Below are 18,505 nucleotides of genomic sequence, written 5' to 3'. Positions count from 1 at the left end.
TGCTCAGTTACTACAGGGGCTGTTATTGAATCAGAGCGGAGCAGATAAGATTCACACAGCTTTATTCCAAGCTAGCAGTAGCAAATGGGGGAATCAGCTATTTTTGGCGGCCATACAGCATTGCTTCTTCTTCTTTTTTTTTTTTTTTTCTTTTTTTTTTTTTCCAAGTTACAAAGCAGTGATACAGATTCCATCTTTTATTCATGATACATTGAAGACGTGAAGAAAGCTTAATTTCATTGCTTCAGAGGTTGAAATACTCCATGCAAAACAGCTGTATAACTCTGGTATTTCAGCAGTAAAGTAACTGTCTCCCTGGGACTTCACTACCATCGTTGCCCACGGTCAATGTCTCTAGCTTTTCTTTTGATACAGAAAAAATTGTATCTCCATGTGCACACTTGTAGAGAAACAGCAGGTAAGCATTCCCATGACCCACCTAAAAATGCATAATTGAATGATATGAGCTTGATGGTCGTGGTTGGGTATTTTATCTTGTTTCTAACAGGCCTGCAGGAGAATTTAGCAAAAAGTATGCAAATGAAAAACTAGTTTCCCAAGGGATAAGCACCTGTCAAAAATAATTCTTTCTATCCAAACTGTAGCTAATGAACAAATGATTCAGTGAAATAAATTCCCTGCTTCTATTCACTGCCATCTGTGAATGGCAAGATACTTTCTTTGTTCCCAGCTACAAAGCTCAAGCACACAGATAACCATTCAAAGGAAGGAGAAAAGTGAATGCTGTGAGGAAGAAATATGGCTGCATTTCACAGGAGTGCATGTATTTGTACATAAATGGCTAGCACTTTTTAACATTTACCAGAATTAAGTAAAGGAGGCATTGGTAACTGGAAAAATACAGTTCAAGACAAGTAAAGGTGCTTTTTTGTTTGTTTGTCTGTTACTTTGTTCTTTGTTTTTGCAGTGAATTCCACCTCACTGCAAGGAGCAGTGCTTTTTCCTTCAAGAACCTACTAAGACTTCTCCACATGTTTTGTAGATCATAGAATTGTTGAATCATAAAATGATTTGGGTTGGAAGGGACCCTTAAGATAATTTAATTCCAATCCCCTGATGTTAGCGGGGACACCTCCCACATGACCAGGTTGCTCAAAGTAAATCTGTGTAGTACAAACGTTTTTTGCAGATCAAATAAAAAAGCACAATTTATCTGCATGCAATTCCTTCTGAAACTGTTTTTTAGATCCTGTTTACTTTTTAATTAGGGCTCTACTTCATTTCATGAAATAAAAATCAAGAGGCAGCAGTGTTCAGCTACAAGAAATGGTGTTGATGCTTCAATAAACAGGATCTTTCCTACTAAATGAATTCTCAAGATGTTGATATGAGATTTCAGTAATACATAATTCCATTTGTACACATGGAGAAAAAAGGTCTTGTCTGGAGCTGGGCGAAAGATGGCAGGATGCTTTGCTGTCAAGTTACAAAGAGTGCTGATTTGTCAGTTTCCGTTTATAATTTCAAACTCTTTTTATTTAATTATGTATTTATTTATATTGGAACTATTTATACTAATTTACACTAATGAAATGAAATTTACACTAAATGAATGAAAGTCTGAAAAAAACCTCCAAGAGTTAAACTTGCCAGCTTGATAAATTAGGTGAAAGAAGGAGGAGAGAAAAATTAGAGTCATGTGTTTAAAAATGCTCAGGTTTTGTTTTGTTTTGTTTTGTTTTGCAAACAGTGGCTCCAGTTACCTTGGGACTAATATCTGAAAGGTTCTGTATGAGTATTATTTATTATTATTAAAGCAGGTACTGTGCTTTCCACTTGCATAGAAAAATTACATGGCCAAATGCGTTCAAGCTTGTTCTACTCCCTCAGCTAGCTGGTAGAAAGCATGACACCTCCACCCATCGATGCTTGACCCCATTTGTGCCCTGATACTTTGTCAAAAAAACACACCCCTGCAATATACACAAAATACTTCTTTCACTAAGTAGTGCATGCAGAAGTAATCCTCCCTTCACTTTCTTAATCCAGTAATAAGCAACAATCAAAGAAAAACTCAAAACAAAACAAAACAAAAAAAAAAAAAAAAAGAATATCAATGTCAATAATTTCATGAAGATTTCAGTAAGAGAAGCTGGTATGTGCAAATGAAAGTGAATGAGACATCTGACATTTCCTGGTAATCCCAGCAGTGCCCTGCCAGCAGCAGCAAGCAGTATGGAACATGGATATCTGGTATGGGTGCAAAAGTTCATGAGACTGAGCTCACTACAACAGTAGAGAAGAGGGGGAGCATGGCAAGAGACACTAAGCAGCCAAAAGTTGTTTGTAAGGCATGACTATGTCCTGAAGCTAAAACTCTGGTAAATGACCTGCCATGGTAAGGAGATGAGTCAGACATTGAAGGGGCACACAAAGTGCAGCTGTTTGCCTAGGGAAAGCAGGAAAACCATCAGCATCCTTTAGCTTCAGGGCATGCTGCCTGCCTACATAAAATGCAGGCGTTAGCAACTAGGAAAGGACATTAAAGGAGGTAAGATCAACTACCTTCTGAAGTCATCACTAATGGGATGTTTTGCAGAAATTAAGAGTAAGAACTATACTAACATCATCTTGGGCAAAAGCATGGTATGTAAATAAACCTAAAAAGGAAAATATCACAGAAGAAAACAAACAACCACAACACAAGTAAGAAACGCCCTCACAAACCAACTGAAAAAGAGCAATCTTAAACTGCTCTTCTAGCAATGGAAAATGCATGTTCCTTTTCAGTGATAATTACCACAGAGATGTACTTGGACTGTGGTTTCTCTTGAGTTAGGCTATGATGACAGACTATGGTTTCTTTTCAAGGTGAGTCGCCATAGCATAATAAAAACGTGTACCTGGCCTCATGCCATATCTCATCATTCAGACCAGCTAGAACCATCAGTTTTTTTGTTTTTATATATAAGGAGAGATGACTAACTAACTATCTAACTAACTAACTAACTATATATATATATATATTTTTTTTTTTTTAAATTACCCTACCTGGAGAATAACTTAATTTAAAATGAAGTGTTGAAGTTCTTGTGAGGGAGAGGGAGATGTGCATATTTTTCTGTCCTTGGAGTTTAAAAGCTCGCACTTCATGGGGATAATATGGCTTAGGATGAACTCTGAAAAAGGAGATGAGATGATATACTAATTGTGTTGCAGCTGATTGTCTGCCTGTCAGATAGGCAGATCAAAATCAGGTGTTACAAGCTGCATAAAGCAAGGCTTAGCTGTCAGGAAGCATGTTCAAATTAGGGGGCACTGCTCAACCCACAGTCTGTCTGAAACAGGGAGCTGCAAGAAGCTCCCGTGACAAGGAGTTTGAATAAGGGAGATGTGTGATACGAAACAGTTCAAAACAGTAGGAGGCTGCTTAGTAATTCATTTGAAGCTGTCTACAGCCTGTAAAAACACTGAGCAACAACTGAAAGGGCCTTGCAGTGTTGGCAAGGCACCCACTCATCTCAAGCTGCTTGCCAGCTCCTCGTGCTTATCAAGCCATTAGCTTGTTTCAAAATCCATGTTATAGTAGCTACAAGTTTGAACAGCACCTAAATGTCACCAGGGTCTCTGCTGCTGGTCACAGCCTCATTTGTGCATGCCTGCGCTGGCTGATAGGTGACAGCCCTGCCTTGTATACTGCCACCTGTGGTAGCTTAAGAAATTAGATAAGTCAAGACAGATATTTTACAGCATAATCTTTCAGTATTTCTTATAAAATTGGAAATTTGTTGTCTAAATGATAATCCTGACTAGGTTCTAAAAGTGTTATCTTAATAACAAGAAACTTCCTGTTAGAAGTGAATAACTTGAAAGAGACAGTAAACCTACCTTTGCTTTAAAGATCCATCTGCCACATTCAGCATTGTATCTCTGAGCAGTGTAAAATGCATGCATGTTTGTACTGACTACTTTACACTAGCATTTATGAGCTTTATATGAAGTGTGCTTTTTCTGAGTTATTAATTCAGTTTTAAAGGCTATTTTCTTGATGTCCATGAAAGTTAACAAGCCATCTAGTTTGCATTATTGAGTATATATGTAATAGTAGACGGAAGCTGTATGTGCAACATCTGAAGCTCAAGCAGGAGGCTCCTGTATACTGATAGGTATGGAAAGTTTAAAATTTCATTTGCCCTATGTCAGTCAGTCCTCTAAAGAAATAAAAAATGTATATATTTTCAGGCTACATACTAGATTTACATAGCAAACTCTAGAGTAAGAAACTTACTTAAAGAAGCTTAAGAGCCAAGTTCAGCAGTCTGTTCAAAGATCTCTGTTCATCAAGAGGAATTAGTCACTATAATTTAGATGATGTCTTTAATATGACGCTAGAATTAATGCTGCTGTTGTCTTTTCATTCAGTTTATTAAGAAAAAAAATTTCCTTCTGTTACTACTCCCTTCTGTATTAGTTTTTCATATTTGGAAACTGACATTTAACTAGAATGTCTAATCTAACTGCTTGTTGTGTAGAAGCTTTGGAATATTAATTACATTCTGTCAATCTCGTAATGAGTTCAGTGATTCATGGCAGATAATCAAACCTTGTGTTCCTTTTTCCTTTCAAACATTTTGTACAGCAATGCAAAGTCATACCAAAGGTCCATCCAGCTCAGTATCTCATCTCCAATAGCAACAAATGGTTGTGAAAAGAGTAAGGAGGACAAGAACAGAGGTTTTTTTTTTTTGCCCACAGTATGTCCTATGTAAGATTAAATCTTTTGTTTGTGGACAAGTTACACAATATTTAGGTACAAAAACCAAGTTTTAAGGAGTTCATACAAACATCATAATTTTAAATGCTGAAAAATAAGACTAAATGGAAATCAGTTCTGTGGAAAAAAGCTGGGGAAGAGTCCAGCAGATGTATCACAGTTATGAGCATTTTCATCATGATGGGCAGCAAATCAGCAATGGCTCCAGTGACTGTGGCAACCAGGCTCATTGCAGACTGCTGCTGTGCCAAAGAGACAAGAAACTTGTCTTACCAACAGTTTCTGCCTCTAGAAACACCCTGAGGTCCAAGCCACTATCCTCTCCTCCCCACCTTCGACTCCAATTCTACTCCTTACAAAGGTGAGCAGGGAAGAAAAGGGACCCTGTAGAAATAACCTGCATATGTACTGTTTGGTATGTACAGTAAAAAGAAATGGGAAAAGAAACAGAGAACTGTTCCTGTCTTGCTCCAATTAGTAGTCACATGGCAGAGCCAGGAGCAGTTTTTCAGCCAGTGGGAAAGGTCGGAGAGCACAAAGAGCCAAGAGCACTGGCAGAAGCAGAGACCCCTGAAGGTGTCTCTAAAGCAACCTAAATGTCTGCCTTCATGGTTTCCAGCAACAGCCACAGACATAGTTTCAGTTCAAAATGGTCTGATCTGCTGACATTACATTTGGAATTTAACAATTTTTAAAACTCTAGGGAAGCAGGGTAATTCTGATGGCCAGAATGGCTTGACTCAGGGCTAAGGTTATCTCCCTTACATTTCTCATGTTGCTATAGGTCCATCTGTTAGCCAGAAATCTGCAATTTGAGTAGCTGGAGGAGGAAAAGGAAAAATGTCAGAACATGAGCTTTTACATAATATAATCATGCTATTTGACCTGCATTTTGTATTTCAACATTTCAGTTTTCTGAAAGCAAAAGACCTGAAATATGAATCATATTTTTAATACCCGAGTTGTCCCATGGTTCAGTGGAACAAGTGTGACACCGACAATCAAACATTTTGATAAACTAGCCTTAAAGAGGGCAAGCAATCTTCAACGTGTCACAGCATTTTCTAAAACATATCATCCACAGCAGCAGTAATCCACAGCTCCTCTCTAGGAAGCAAGATACAATGCCTAAAAATAGAAATAACACTATTTAAAACCTTTGGGATGATAGTGGTGGTGGGGGTCGGTTGTCTCTGGGGACCTCACAGCTCATCCTAAAAAGGCTCAGATTTACAGCCATTCCTCAGATCCAGTTAACTGCATGAACCAGTGCAGGAATTCCTGCATAGCATCTAATAATAATATTTTCTAGAGTAGATTGGTTAATACTGCCTGCCACAGGAGGTGTTGAAGTGGCGAAATACTTCCAGAAGAAGTATAGGAAATGCAATTGGGCACTGGGGGGGGAAAAAAAAGATAGTTACCTATGCAATGCACTTATTCTACTGCCAGCAAAATGGAATGAAAGGATCAGTCCCTCAGACATGATTTAGGTAAGGCAAGGGAAGTAAATGGAAGTGTGTCCAGTTTTAATTAATATTATGCCCCAAAGTGACACAGCTTAAGACAATTCTCAAAAACCACAATAACCAGCAACGCACAGAACACTTCTGGGGACTGCGCTCTGTATGCTTGATGCTACTATGTGGTGGAACAGGGCAGGTATGCCTGGCACTTCCTCTGAGTGCCTTAGAAGAAATATGGAGCTTTCCCCAAGAGGCAGAGTCACTGGAAGGCATGCTTAGCTGTGACACAGAGTAAATGGTATCAAAGTGGGATACACGAAGAATTCAGACTAATCTTCAAGAAGTGCAGGTAGACATCTAGTTAGGAAATAGATTAGGCATATACCACAATCAAATGGAATTGCTGCTCCGGATCTGAAATTGCAGGTAGAAAAAGCCCAGGGGTGGATTACGGTACATGACCACAATATTAACTACATTTGTCATCTGTTAGCAGTGTTCAGCTTCCATGGACTGAATCCACCCTTTTCACTCGTGTTTTAACTTGCAGATGTGTGTCTTTCAGAGAGCGCAGTCTTGGACTCATTTGCTGTTATACCCAACTCCTTCTTAGGACATGGAGGTACTGGAGCAGGTGCAGAGAGGGGCAACAAGGCTTGTGAAGGGCTTGGAAAATCAACCCTGTGAGGAGACGCTGGGGAAGCTGGGGCTGTCTAGTCTACGGAAAAGGAGGCTGAGGGGAGACCTTATCACTCTCTTCCAGTATCTGAAAGGTGCTTACAGTGAGAGTGGGGCAAATCTCTTCTCTCTGGTGACAGGACGAGGGGAAATGGCCTCAGGTTTCGCCAAGGTAAGTTTAAATTGGACGTTAGGAAATACTTCTTTACAGAAAGGGTAGTTAATCACTGGAATAGGCTACCCAGGGAGGTTGTTGAATTGCCATCCCTGGATGTGTTTAAGAGCCGTTTGGATGTGGTGCTCAGGGATATGATTTAGCAGAGGGTTTTTAGAGTTAGGGTACTATGGTTAGGCTGTGGTTGGACTTGATGATCTTTAAGGTCTTTTCCAGCCTGGCTAATTCTATGATTCTATGATTACAGATGTAGCAGTTCACAACTAAAGCACCTCCTGCTGCTACACTGACAATTTTTTGGCCTTCTTTAGGCATTAAGTATTAAACTGAAAACATGCTACAGATCCAGAAGGGTCTGCAAGTAATTTTCAGTTCTATGAAGTTCTCTGAAAATGTGTCATTTCTTGACTGTGACTTTACTTTTTCAACTTGTTCCACAGCAGTAATACAGCAAACATTGTGCAGGTGAGAAGCCTAAAGGCATGAGGTAGTCTAGCAATGAAAATCTAGATCTTAAAATACTTTCATTAATGAGAATTTAATTTTTATTTATACATCAGGATTCTCAAATTGTATCTCCATAAAACAATAATTCAACCTTGGCACCAGAGGGAGTTGAGCAGTGGCATTTAATTTCTTATTAATAACATTCTGATAGAGAGCATCTACTTATTTTGTAGTTGGTGATTTGTCGTTATTTACGTGAACTTGAGTCAATGAGACACAGGGAATGATGTGATATGTCAGTTTATTCTGTTATTGACTGTTGAATACAATTATGTAAGAAAATACTTTAAATGCACCAAAATAAAATAAACTGAAAAGTTTAGATCAAGCCAACTACAAGCAAACAAACAAACAAACAAACTAATAAATAAAAATCAAAGAGGGTAACAGACAACCACATAACAGAAGTACTGCATAAGTCCTGACATTACCAAGGAATTCATTAATATAAAAATCAAGAGTTCACTTAAAAACTTTGTGATATAAATTTAAGGAACAAAAGCCACAAGAACTGGAATCCTTCAAAAAGCAAGTAATAACAGCAATGGAAACAAAAATAACAGCAGTAACAATAGCAGCAATAGCAGTGAAATCCAGCCGTGTTTCCAACTTAGCTGGAAATATAATGTAAAAATGTAATGGTGGACACTGTGCATTACCTCCAAGTCATATAAGCTGATGTAGGGAGCCAAAAAAGCCTAACTGTTTCTTCCAAAAAGAATCTCATGAGAACACTTTAAAGAGAAAGGCAGAATTGACTTCCATTCCCAGACTGCATTTCAGATTCTGTGCCTCATCTCAGTTCCTGCTTTTGCTTGCAACAACAACAAAGAAGAAAAAAAAAATAATTACAAGTATTGCAGTAATTCTTCACGCTCAGACATCACTGAAACACATGAGAAAGCAAACAACACAGATTAGATCATTTAACCTCTCAGATCAGTCACTGTTCTTATTCTACAGTGGAAAGTTCATGCAAATATTTTAGACATAGTTTCACATCTGGAAATGGAACATTTGCTGTTCTTAGGAAATTGACTGATTAATTAGTTGAGCCAACTAGCAGATCACCTAAGTCACATGGTGTTTTTCTGTTTGAATGAACCTGATTTAGATAAGAAACTTACTTCCTCTCTATAATATTACTTGCAACTATTTCCATCCTGTATCCACGAGTAAAACAAAATTTGGTTGACAAATAATCCATAGAATCATTCTATGACTGTTCATTTTATGTCTGCTCACATTCACTGACATAATTTTGCCTTTTGCTAATGGTTTATGAAAAAATGCATATTCCTCAAATGCCTGAGTGCAGCTAAAGAAAAGAACTATTGCTCTAGATGAAAGCCACACAACACAACATCCACAAGGCCTAGAGGATCCTACCACTAACAGTAGTCAATAGCAAGTATGTGCAAAGCGTATCAAGAAGAAATGGTCTTCCTGCGAAGCTGTCCAAGCTTCAGTTAATCACTGATATACAGATTTTCTGAGCTAGGAAGACGCTCAGAGTAGTATCTTTTCCCCTCTCTTCCTGACAAGTTGACCAAGTCATAACAGATGATTATGTACAACACTTTCATGCCTCAGGCTGAGCACCTCTGAGATGCAACTTATGGAAACATAGGATGCAAGAGTAAAAACCATCACCTTTTTAAAGCCTCCAGCATATACAGAGCTTATATAGAAGCATTCAAGGTTTTAATCCATAAGTAACAAGCTAAAAAAGATTTTCTCAGAGTCCAAAAAAAAACAACAGCTTTTTTCTTCAGTGTAGAAAGAACAGAAATCAGATCTCACCTCTGTATGATCCTAAAGTAAGCCAGAACCATAACACAAGTATTTTTCCTTCACCACTCCTTTCTCTTTTTTGTAGATCAGTTTTCCACATAAAAGTTGAAGTAAAACAATAAGCACCACTGGGAGGAACAGTTGCACTTTTTGTTTTTCCTCCTAACTGTGTTTGAAAGATTGATTCCCTTAGAGCAGCTACTGACCTTAACAGGTATAAATTTTTAGATATAAAAAATTAAAAAACATACTGCTATGATTTAAAAAAAAACAAACGCCATAAACCTGTAACCAAAAAACCTGCTTCCACTGACATGTCAGATTCATCAAATGTAATATGTCTGCAAGCAATTGCATAAATCATTGAAGAAACTCCTTAAAAGTTGTAGGAGTGATTTTCACAGAGTGTAGGTGGAATTGTTTGCAGGAGAACATCAGGGATGCTGAAGGTGTCTGGGAAAGAAACACATTAAGTGCACAGGCTCTCTCTAAGCCTCTTACTTGAAATACTTGTGTTTCAGTGGTGGGAGACTAAAGAGTAAAGAACTCCTTGTTCTTTCCTTCTGCTGTAGGAATTCACTGTCAGAAGTAAGGCTTGAGCTGAACAAATGCTTCTCCTGGTTCATTAATGACTTCTCCTGTGGTTCTGTGATCTTCTTCTGTTGGTACAAACTTGAAACAGACAAACTGCAACCTCGAAAGTTAACATTCTTCCTGTATCTGCAGTCCAATAGGCCAGAGTCAAACATTTCCCTCTGCACTACCGTAGGGTCCAAGTATTATGAACATCACATCATGTTATCTGCTTACTTACTAAGCCTGACAACATACTGAAATAAAGGCTAAATTCAAACACGTATAAAGGCCTCCTAAGAAACTGCAAACTACATAAAACTACCCTTTTAAATTGTGTGCTTTCACTCCAGAAAGGGCTTGAAGTAAGAATTAACACATTAGGAATGTTGACATCTCTTAAAAAAGCCCTAGAAAATCCACTGATTTGAGACTCTACAGGAAGACAGAAGTTCCCCACCATGTTGCTAATTTCAGAATCTGGTCCTACAAATAAGCTGTGACAGTTTTCAAGTGTTTTCATTCATAAGTTATCTAGGTACTTGCAGTATGCATGAACAGAATCCAAGCACTTTTCTTACACTTAGTTTGCTTTTCAAATGTACCAGCAGCCAAATTGATGCTGTATTATAAGAGGTTTGTATTTCTTTCCCTTTTAAGATAGATGGAGTTCCATAGAGGGTTTATTTAATTTTCAATGCGATATAAGATTAAGAAAAGCCTCTCCATTTCAAGAAAAGAATAGCTCTGATTTGAAAATGTGCCTATTGCAGATGGTGATCACATCGATATAATTGATTTAGAGTTACTAAATAAATTGCAGTCTTTAACTGTAATGTTTGAAAAAACTCCATTGACATTCAAATGCTGAATTTCCTTGCCATTTTTGGTTCCTAGGATGCTTACTTGAGCTCAGCCACTATCTTAAAGATTTAAAGAATTTTATAATTGTTTTGAGACCTGTTTGGGGCTAAGTAAAATACAACAAATGTAAAGCTATCAGAAATTCTTTCCATAGGATAAACATGTGACATCTTCAACTGATTGTTGTAATGAATTTCAGATTTTAGAGAGCAAAATGATACATGAGCATATCTAGTTACTACTTCTAAAAATGTAATTCACAATATTAGATGCTCTGTTATTTAGAAGACCAGGAGACTCTGCAGAGACAGTCCTGTAATACCAGATATTCTTTTAGACTCATGGGACATTGTGGATTCTATCATTCAGTGATAAGTCATGATTTTTCCTCCAAATTGTCCAACAAATTCTCCTGCAGTATTACGGACATGAGATAACACTGAAATGGTTTTCTTCCCTACAGCTTCCCTCTGTTTTCACCCTTGCCTCATCTTGCTACATTTCCTGATGCATTTCTCTCTGCAAATGAACACATACTGAATTTCATCATTATAAACTGAATATTTTAATAATGATGAATGTTTAGTTATGGAGGGCTCTGATTAATTCATATTTATTTATATTTAAACCAAAATAAAATACATGTTTCTGTACTATGTCTATTTTCACTCATTCTGAAGCTAATGATCAGGGTGAGATGCATGTAAAAGACAATCATAAAGTTTTATAATTTATATTCTCTATTCAGTATTTCATTCTAATCAGTAAAAAGAGTTAAAATGATCGCAGAAACACTAATTATCTGTCCTTCTTACAATGGTATTTACTTTCCTACTGCACAATTATCCTTTAGGCAAATAATTTCATGGACTTATGCACAGGTCCTTTTCCCTTAAAGATACAGTTAATATAAACACCCACAAGCTTTGTTTATAGTTACCATTGTTCCTTTTGTTGTGCTTTAGCTTGCTCTACCAAAGTTCAGTCTGTTCTGTCGTTCTGCCTCCCAGGCACATTGCCTTGTTATGCTTCTCTTGAGTTCTTCATAGCCTCCTCTTCTCCCCCATTCACAAGTGATTCTAGGTCATCTTTCTATACAAGCTAAATGTTAAACAAACAGTGGAGAGGAGATGGAGAAATAGAGGGTTTGTGTCGCTGATAATTTTTAAGGTTAACATTAGATAGCATAAAGAAAATATTGTTTTTCTTGTCAGATTTGTAATCACAGTATAGAAGTAAAGCTGGCTAGATGTGTATGTACATTCCTGTCCTCTTTCAGATACTTCTACCTGGTTCTGGATGTTTTTTATTGCTCACTTGAAACTCAGCAACAAGCATGAGCAGCATGGTGGTAGTGGTGGATTTTCTAGGCATCTTGGATTTGGTCCCGTGACACCCCATAGAATCATAGTATCATTTAAGTTGAAAATAACCTCTAAATTTGTCTAGTCCAGCATTGTTACCGTGCCCACTAAACCATGTCCCTGAGTGGCACATCTGTATTTTTCTTGAACACCTCCAGGGATGGCCTACTCTTTTCAAGACTGAGCAAACCCAGTTTTCTCACCTGCTCCTCATACAACTCATGATCCAAACCCTTTACCAGCTTCACTGCATTTCCATGGACATATATTCCAGGGCCTCAATGTCTTTCTTGTAGTGAGGGGCACAAAACTGGACACAATATTCAAGGTGCAGCCTAACCAGTGCTGAGTACAGAGGAAACATCTCCCTGCTCTTGCTGACAGCACCACTTCTGATACCAGCCAGGATGCCACTGGCCTTCTTGGCCACCTGGGCACACTGCAGGCTCATGTTCAGCTGAGTGTCAACCACCACCTTCATATTCATGTCCTCCGTAAGCTTATAGGGTATTTCAGAGGAACCTGTGTGTAATACTAAATTGTGAAATAAGCAGACTCATAGAAGCCGAGGGATGGCCCTCAATCAAGAGCACCAACCTCAAATATTACTCTATTATTTATTGCCACTTATTTTGTTCATGGAAAGAGTAGATCCACATTTCTATTTGATTCTTTAATGTACACTAATAAAAAGCTAACTTCTAAGAATCTGTGGAAGTTTGAAACAGCACATGAAACCTTTTCAAAAGCAATATGTAAAAAAAAAACACCTTTGCTCTGGCCTCTGAAACACTGGAAGCTGCTGATAAAAGAATTTGCTTATGTATGGCCCCTTGTTTTAGTCCCTTCCATCTTTCTACATATTGAAACTCCATTCACTTGGATTCTCTTTTATATCTTAAGCTAATTCCAGTGAGAAGCACTCAGCACCCAGACCTGTAGGTTTTGTACCAGAGGCAGGGCAGACCTAGAGACAAAGCCCTGAAGGTCGGAGTGATACAGAAGTCTGTTTACCTTCTGGAAGCACAAAAACATGCCCTGAGAGGGCCTCCTGGATTAGGCTGCCCTGCCAGAATAAATCCCACCACTTGCTCCCACGCTGTTTGGCTCAGGAAAGGAACGGAGGCTGAGTTATGTGGTGACTGCATGTAGGGTGGAAGAGAACGCCAGCCAACAGTTCTCTGAAGGGATAGTAAGAAGTGAAGATGCTTTTGCCAGCTGAACTTATTGGATCATACCCATAAATTAGTACGACCCTGCAGCTGGTCTAAGTCATTTAATTCTTTCGCCTCTAGCACTTCTGCGCTGATTTGTATCTGCTAAGATTTTCTAAAATAATTTGAATCATAGAATTGAGTAGCTGGAAAAAGAGGATTGAGTAAGTGCTGATGATTATGCTTATGGTTATTGTTTAGTTGCGAGAAGCTCTGTAAAAACATTTCATGAATGAGTCAGGATGAATTATGTTTAAATTATATATTTTGTGATTCATTGATTTTCACATTGTTTTATCCTTCCAGTGTTCCTCTGTGAGAGCTTAAGAGACAAGTGCTTGCTGTCAAGCTTAGGAAGTAAAGGGCTATTCATCTGCTCCCACCTTCCCAGTGTGGACAGGAATGAGGAGTAGATCATCCTAAACAGTGAAATAAAAGAAGCAGTGAACTCGAACCTACAATATATCACAGCTCGAGGAAGACATGTGCAGGAAAACCCAAACACCCAAGCCTTGCTGAGAAGATGACGGAACAACCTTATTTATGGCTTGATAGCATCTGATACTGCCATTTCTTTGTGCTGTGTTCATGATTAGCACAAAGCAACTTAAACCTACTGTTTTTCTAGCAGAAAATGTGGAGTTTTTTGATGAATGAAACACTTCTTTTTTTTTTCCCCTAGTTCCTGTTCTTCTAACGCTTTGCAAATTCCTGGGATAATCTTATTTATTTAGTAATTTAAGTATATGTCAATTAATGTTATCCTTTTAGTTAAAAAAACACAGACCACTAAGATCTGTTTTCCTAGTACCACCCTATTGGCACTGATGACACTAATGACACAGAATTGTACCCATCATATGAGATCAAATTGGAGCTATCTCAGGCTTGAGCAGCAACTTCTGTTTCTGTCTACCTGCTGGACTTCTAGTGCTCTGTAGAACTCATTTGGCAGCTGTGACTTCAGGTGTGGTCCTCACTGCAGGGATTGCAACCAAGCACGCTCCATTTCTCAGTAAGTCTGATCTGTGTTCTGTAATAAACCCGGGGAATATCAGGCCTCAAATCAAGAAAAGACGTCAGAGACTGTATGCAGCTAATGGTGCTTGAACTGTAATGAAAGTGTTTAATGTTAATGAGCAAATTAATCTCAGTTTTAATTACTAAATCTTCTCCTCCAGTAAATAATCAAAATCTACAGCTGGCCTAGACATGTTGAAGCAATAACAAACTGATGAGCATATCACAAATTTTTTTTTCATATAGAAACATACATGAAACATTCAGTAAATATATATTTTTCCCATAAAACTGATATATCCGTAGACACAAATTTGCATAGGCAACATACATGCATATAGAAAATGTAGAAAAATCTATAACTATAGAAAATAGATATGTCAGACAAAAATAGATATGCCTCCGCATTTACATTTCTGTTTGTTTGCCCAAAAGTATCCATTTTAATATAGATAGACACTTATATCTGAATATCAGTAGGCATGGATGTCTCTGTATATCTGGAACATATCACATTTATTCCAGAAAAAAAGTCTTCAGTGCAAAGCAGAACATGCCAAAACACCTACATAGTGAGAATTCAATGAAGAAAATGCATCATACTTTGCATTTGAACAGAATGTTTTATTTCAATGCGAAGCTTGTTCTTAATATTTAATAAAATATTAATTTTTCTAAAATTACAAATACAGCATGTTCCCAAATACTAAACAGTATTTTGTTCTCCTCCTCCAAAACTTGGCTTCACTGAGCATTTTGAAATCAACAGAATCATCTCTGTGTTTTTTTCATGAATATTCATTTGGTAATCATTGTTGTACATGGCTGAAAACAAAACATCCAAGACATCTAGGAGGCCAAATGAATCTTTCAGTAAATGAGTTCTGACACAAGCCAATCTAACCACTACAAAATCATCTAGGGGATGAAATGCTCTGGTTCAGCATTACAAACAGGTTGAATTCCATAGTCCTGGGGGCTTTCTTTTTTGTTTTCCTGTCAGAGACCTCAGCCTATAGCTTACTACATAAGTGACCTGCTGTGAACTTACTAATAGACTGACAAAAATCAGTCGAGGCAGTGATATGCCCACTCTGCTTAAGGCTGTGTATAAAAATGTATTTAATAAGCAGAGACTCATGCCATGCCTGGCCAAGGCAATTTGGAGTTTAAGAGATTTGATTAGCACTTACAGAGAGAATCACAGGCAGGATTTTGGATGTAGAGGCCCTGAGAAAAGATGACATATAGTTACATCACTAAAAGGCCTTTGAGTATTTAGCTTATTTAGCTCTCTATTTACCTTAGAGAGGTATCTATCCTGGAGGTGTGTACATAACCTCATTGCCAGCTAAGTAAGCAACACTATCTACAGCATGATGTACTTGCTGATCAAGTGAGTGAGTTGCAGGAGGAGAGAGCTGTCAAATCAATAAGAGCACAAAAGAACTTTGAAGAGGTTACACAAACATATTGCACTCAGGAAGTCAGGTGGCTTTTCAAGAAGGACCAGAAAGGTGTTGTTTTTAGAGAAGCTGCTATCTATGTTGTCAGGTATGTTTGCTGATCTCGAAAAATGTGACATGGCCTTGGGAGTTAGGAGGGAGAAGGTATTCCAGCAACTAACAGGATAACGAAACAGCATCCTGGGTAAAGCAGTGTTCATCACACACAGGAAAGTGTGTGTCATAGTGTTCTGGGAGGATGAGGACCTTTGTTTACATCCTGCTAAAATCTAAGTTTTATAGGGTACCAGAAGAAAGAAGCAAATTAAAGAAAAGAAAAAAATGTTATTCAGTTTCTCAACTAGTGTCCTATCAGCAAGTAATCTTGCTGGAGAGGTTCTCTGCCTCTCTGTCCTATTTCACATGATTAAGAAACTTTCTTGTTGATGTTGGTTTTTTTTAAAGCTGAAAATAGGAAACGAACAAAGAAAAACCACTAGAGATAACAAAGAAGAGGCAAACTAAAAGCCTCATGGAGTACATCAGAAATCTTCCTAGTCCATGCAAGACATCATTTGTGGTCTGCTCTGACTGCAGATTATAACATTTTCATAAAAAATACTGGTTACTTAAGTTGTGGTTATATGCAAGCATCCCAGATCACTTACCATTCTCTCAGTGCTGTCATCTTTGGCAGAGAAGGTTTAGACAGGTAAGACTTCATTCTGAAATGCCTTAAAGCATTCAGTAATTCCATTCTAAGAATTTATCATTGTTTTGATGGGTGTTCTACACACATAGACACATACTTAAATAAAAATATAAAGACTTATATTGACTTAAAATGACTCCTCTGAAAGAAACTTAATGTGCACCTGACATGCCAGTATGTCCTACAGTTAGTATTCTGAGTTTCTCAAAAGTGTCACACTTAAAATCTCTCTGCTGTATAATGCAGTTAAAAGAAGTTAATGGCCATTACACATAATCAGAATGAAATAAGAGAAAGCACAGAAAATAAAACAAGTTCAGAAGATAATTATTTTAGAAGAATACTTGCTCCCTTCTGATATGACAAAAGATGACTAGAAATGCAGAAGCACATTTTACTCTAGGTAAATTCATAGCAGGGCAAGTAATTGTAATGATAAGAATAATGACAAACACTTGTTTGTAGCATACGCATCTCCTCTGAAGACTGGAGTTAGGAGATTACATTATTTCCAAAGAAGGCATTTTGTCTTCCAGAAGGCATATACAGGGCTAGAATAGAGGAAAAACTGTCACTATTAAGTTGCCACTTAAATAAGTCTTTTTTGAATTACTTTGGAATTGCCATGTAGGTGGCAGATGTTAATTCCAAATGTATACACACATATTAAACAATGAAAGGAATAAAATCCATCCTAGCCAAAGTTAGAAATGCAATATTATAGTCCATGAAAACACCCACAGCAAAAATTATAGTTTTTTTCTGCAGTTCTCCTTTGGCAAATATTAGGTTTCTAAGAAAAATTTTACAACTGTTTCAAGACATCTATTTAATATTTGGAATTACTAGATTTATTGATTAATAAAACAAAAATTCTTCCTTTTTTCTTCTGTTTGAATAACCTATTGAAATACATTTGGACTAAGTCTTATTTTATCAGTCTCAACATAAATCTTTGGAAATGGAGAAACCTACATCAATTGTCAAGCCAAGAAAAAGACTGCTTTAGTCCCAGATGACAAACAAAAAGCAACCAGAAGGTCAAAAAAACAACCAACCAAACAAAAAAAACCCCTTTGTGTGAGGTGGTGTGGACTATGTAGTTTCACTGACAAATACCAGAAATAAACAATTACTATTTAAAACAAGCTAATGGGAGTGAGGTTACAAGAATTCAGAACAAGCAACATTGCTGTTATTCCCCCTTCCCCTGCAATAACTTAAAAGGTGAGAATAATGTTTGTGTTACATTCACACACAGCAGCTCACATCTCAAACTGAGCACTTCAAACTGATAGCTGACCTGCAAGTCTGTGATCTGCCATATTACGGACTTTCATCTATTAGCTGAGAAGTCTCATGGTTGGAGTGCTATGTATGCACCCAGTAGTCTGAATTGATTTGGGGTGTGCATCAATAGTATTTCTTTGCTGAGTTTTACAGACATATAGGGAGAAATACAACATTTATCATTTGTGGACTAGAAGAAAGGTGAAACAGAACAGAATAATTCAGTTTGAAGACACCTGCAAAGACTATTTAGTCCAGCTCCCAAAAATTAAAGCATGTTACTGAGAATATTACTCAAAATCCTTCTGAGCACGGACAGGCCATGGAGCATCAACTACCTCTACAGGAAGCCTGTACCAGTGTTTGACCACTCTCATGGAACAGAAACGTTTCCTAAAGCCCAGTCTGAACCTCTCCTGGTACAGTTTTGTTCCATTCCCATTCTGCCATCTGCTGCCAGGAGCAGGATATCCCTCACAGGTGAAGTCTCTGAACTTCACTCTGCTTCCCCTCCTTTGGGAGCAACCCAGATGTCCTCAGCCTCTTTTCACAGGACATGCTTTCCAGTTTTGGTGCATTCCTTGGATGCTTGCTAGGACCTCAACATCATTTTTACACTGCTGTGATATGAACTGCATGTAACAGTGATTGAAGCCATAACAAGTCTT

This window comes from Coturnix japonica, chromosome Z (genome assembly GCF_054131305.1).
Source record: "Coturnix japonica strain WE chromosome Z, WE-NBRP24, whole genome shotgun sequence".
In the NCBI taxonomy this organism is placed as follows: Eukaryota; Metazoa; Chordata; class Aves; order Galliformes; family Phasianidae; genus Coturnix; species Coturnix japonica.
The sequence above is the reverse complement of the archived record's forward strand: the minus strand, read 5'-3'. Positions refer to the sequence as shown.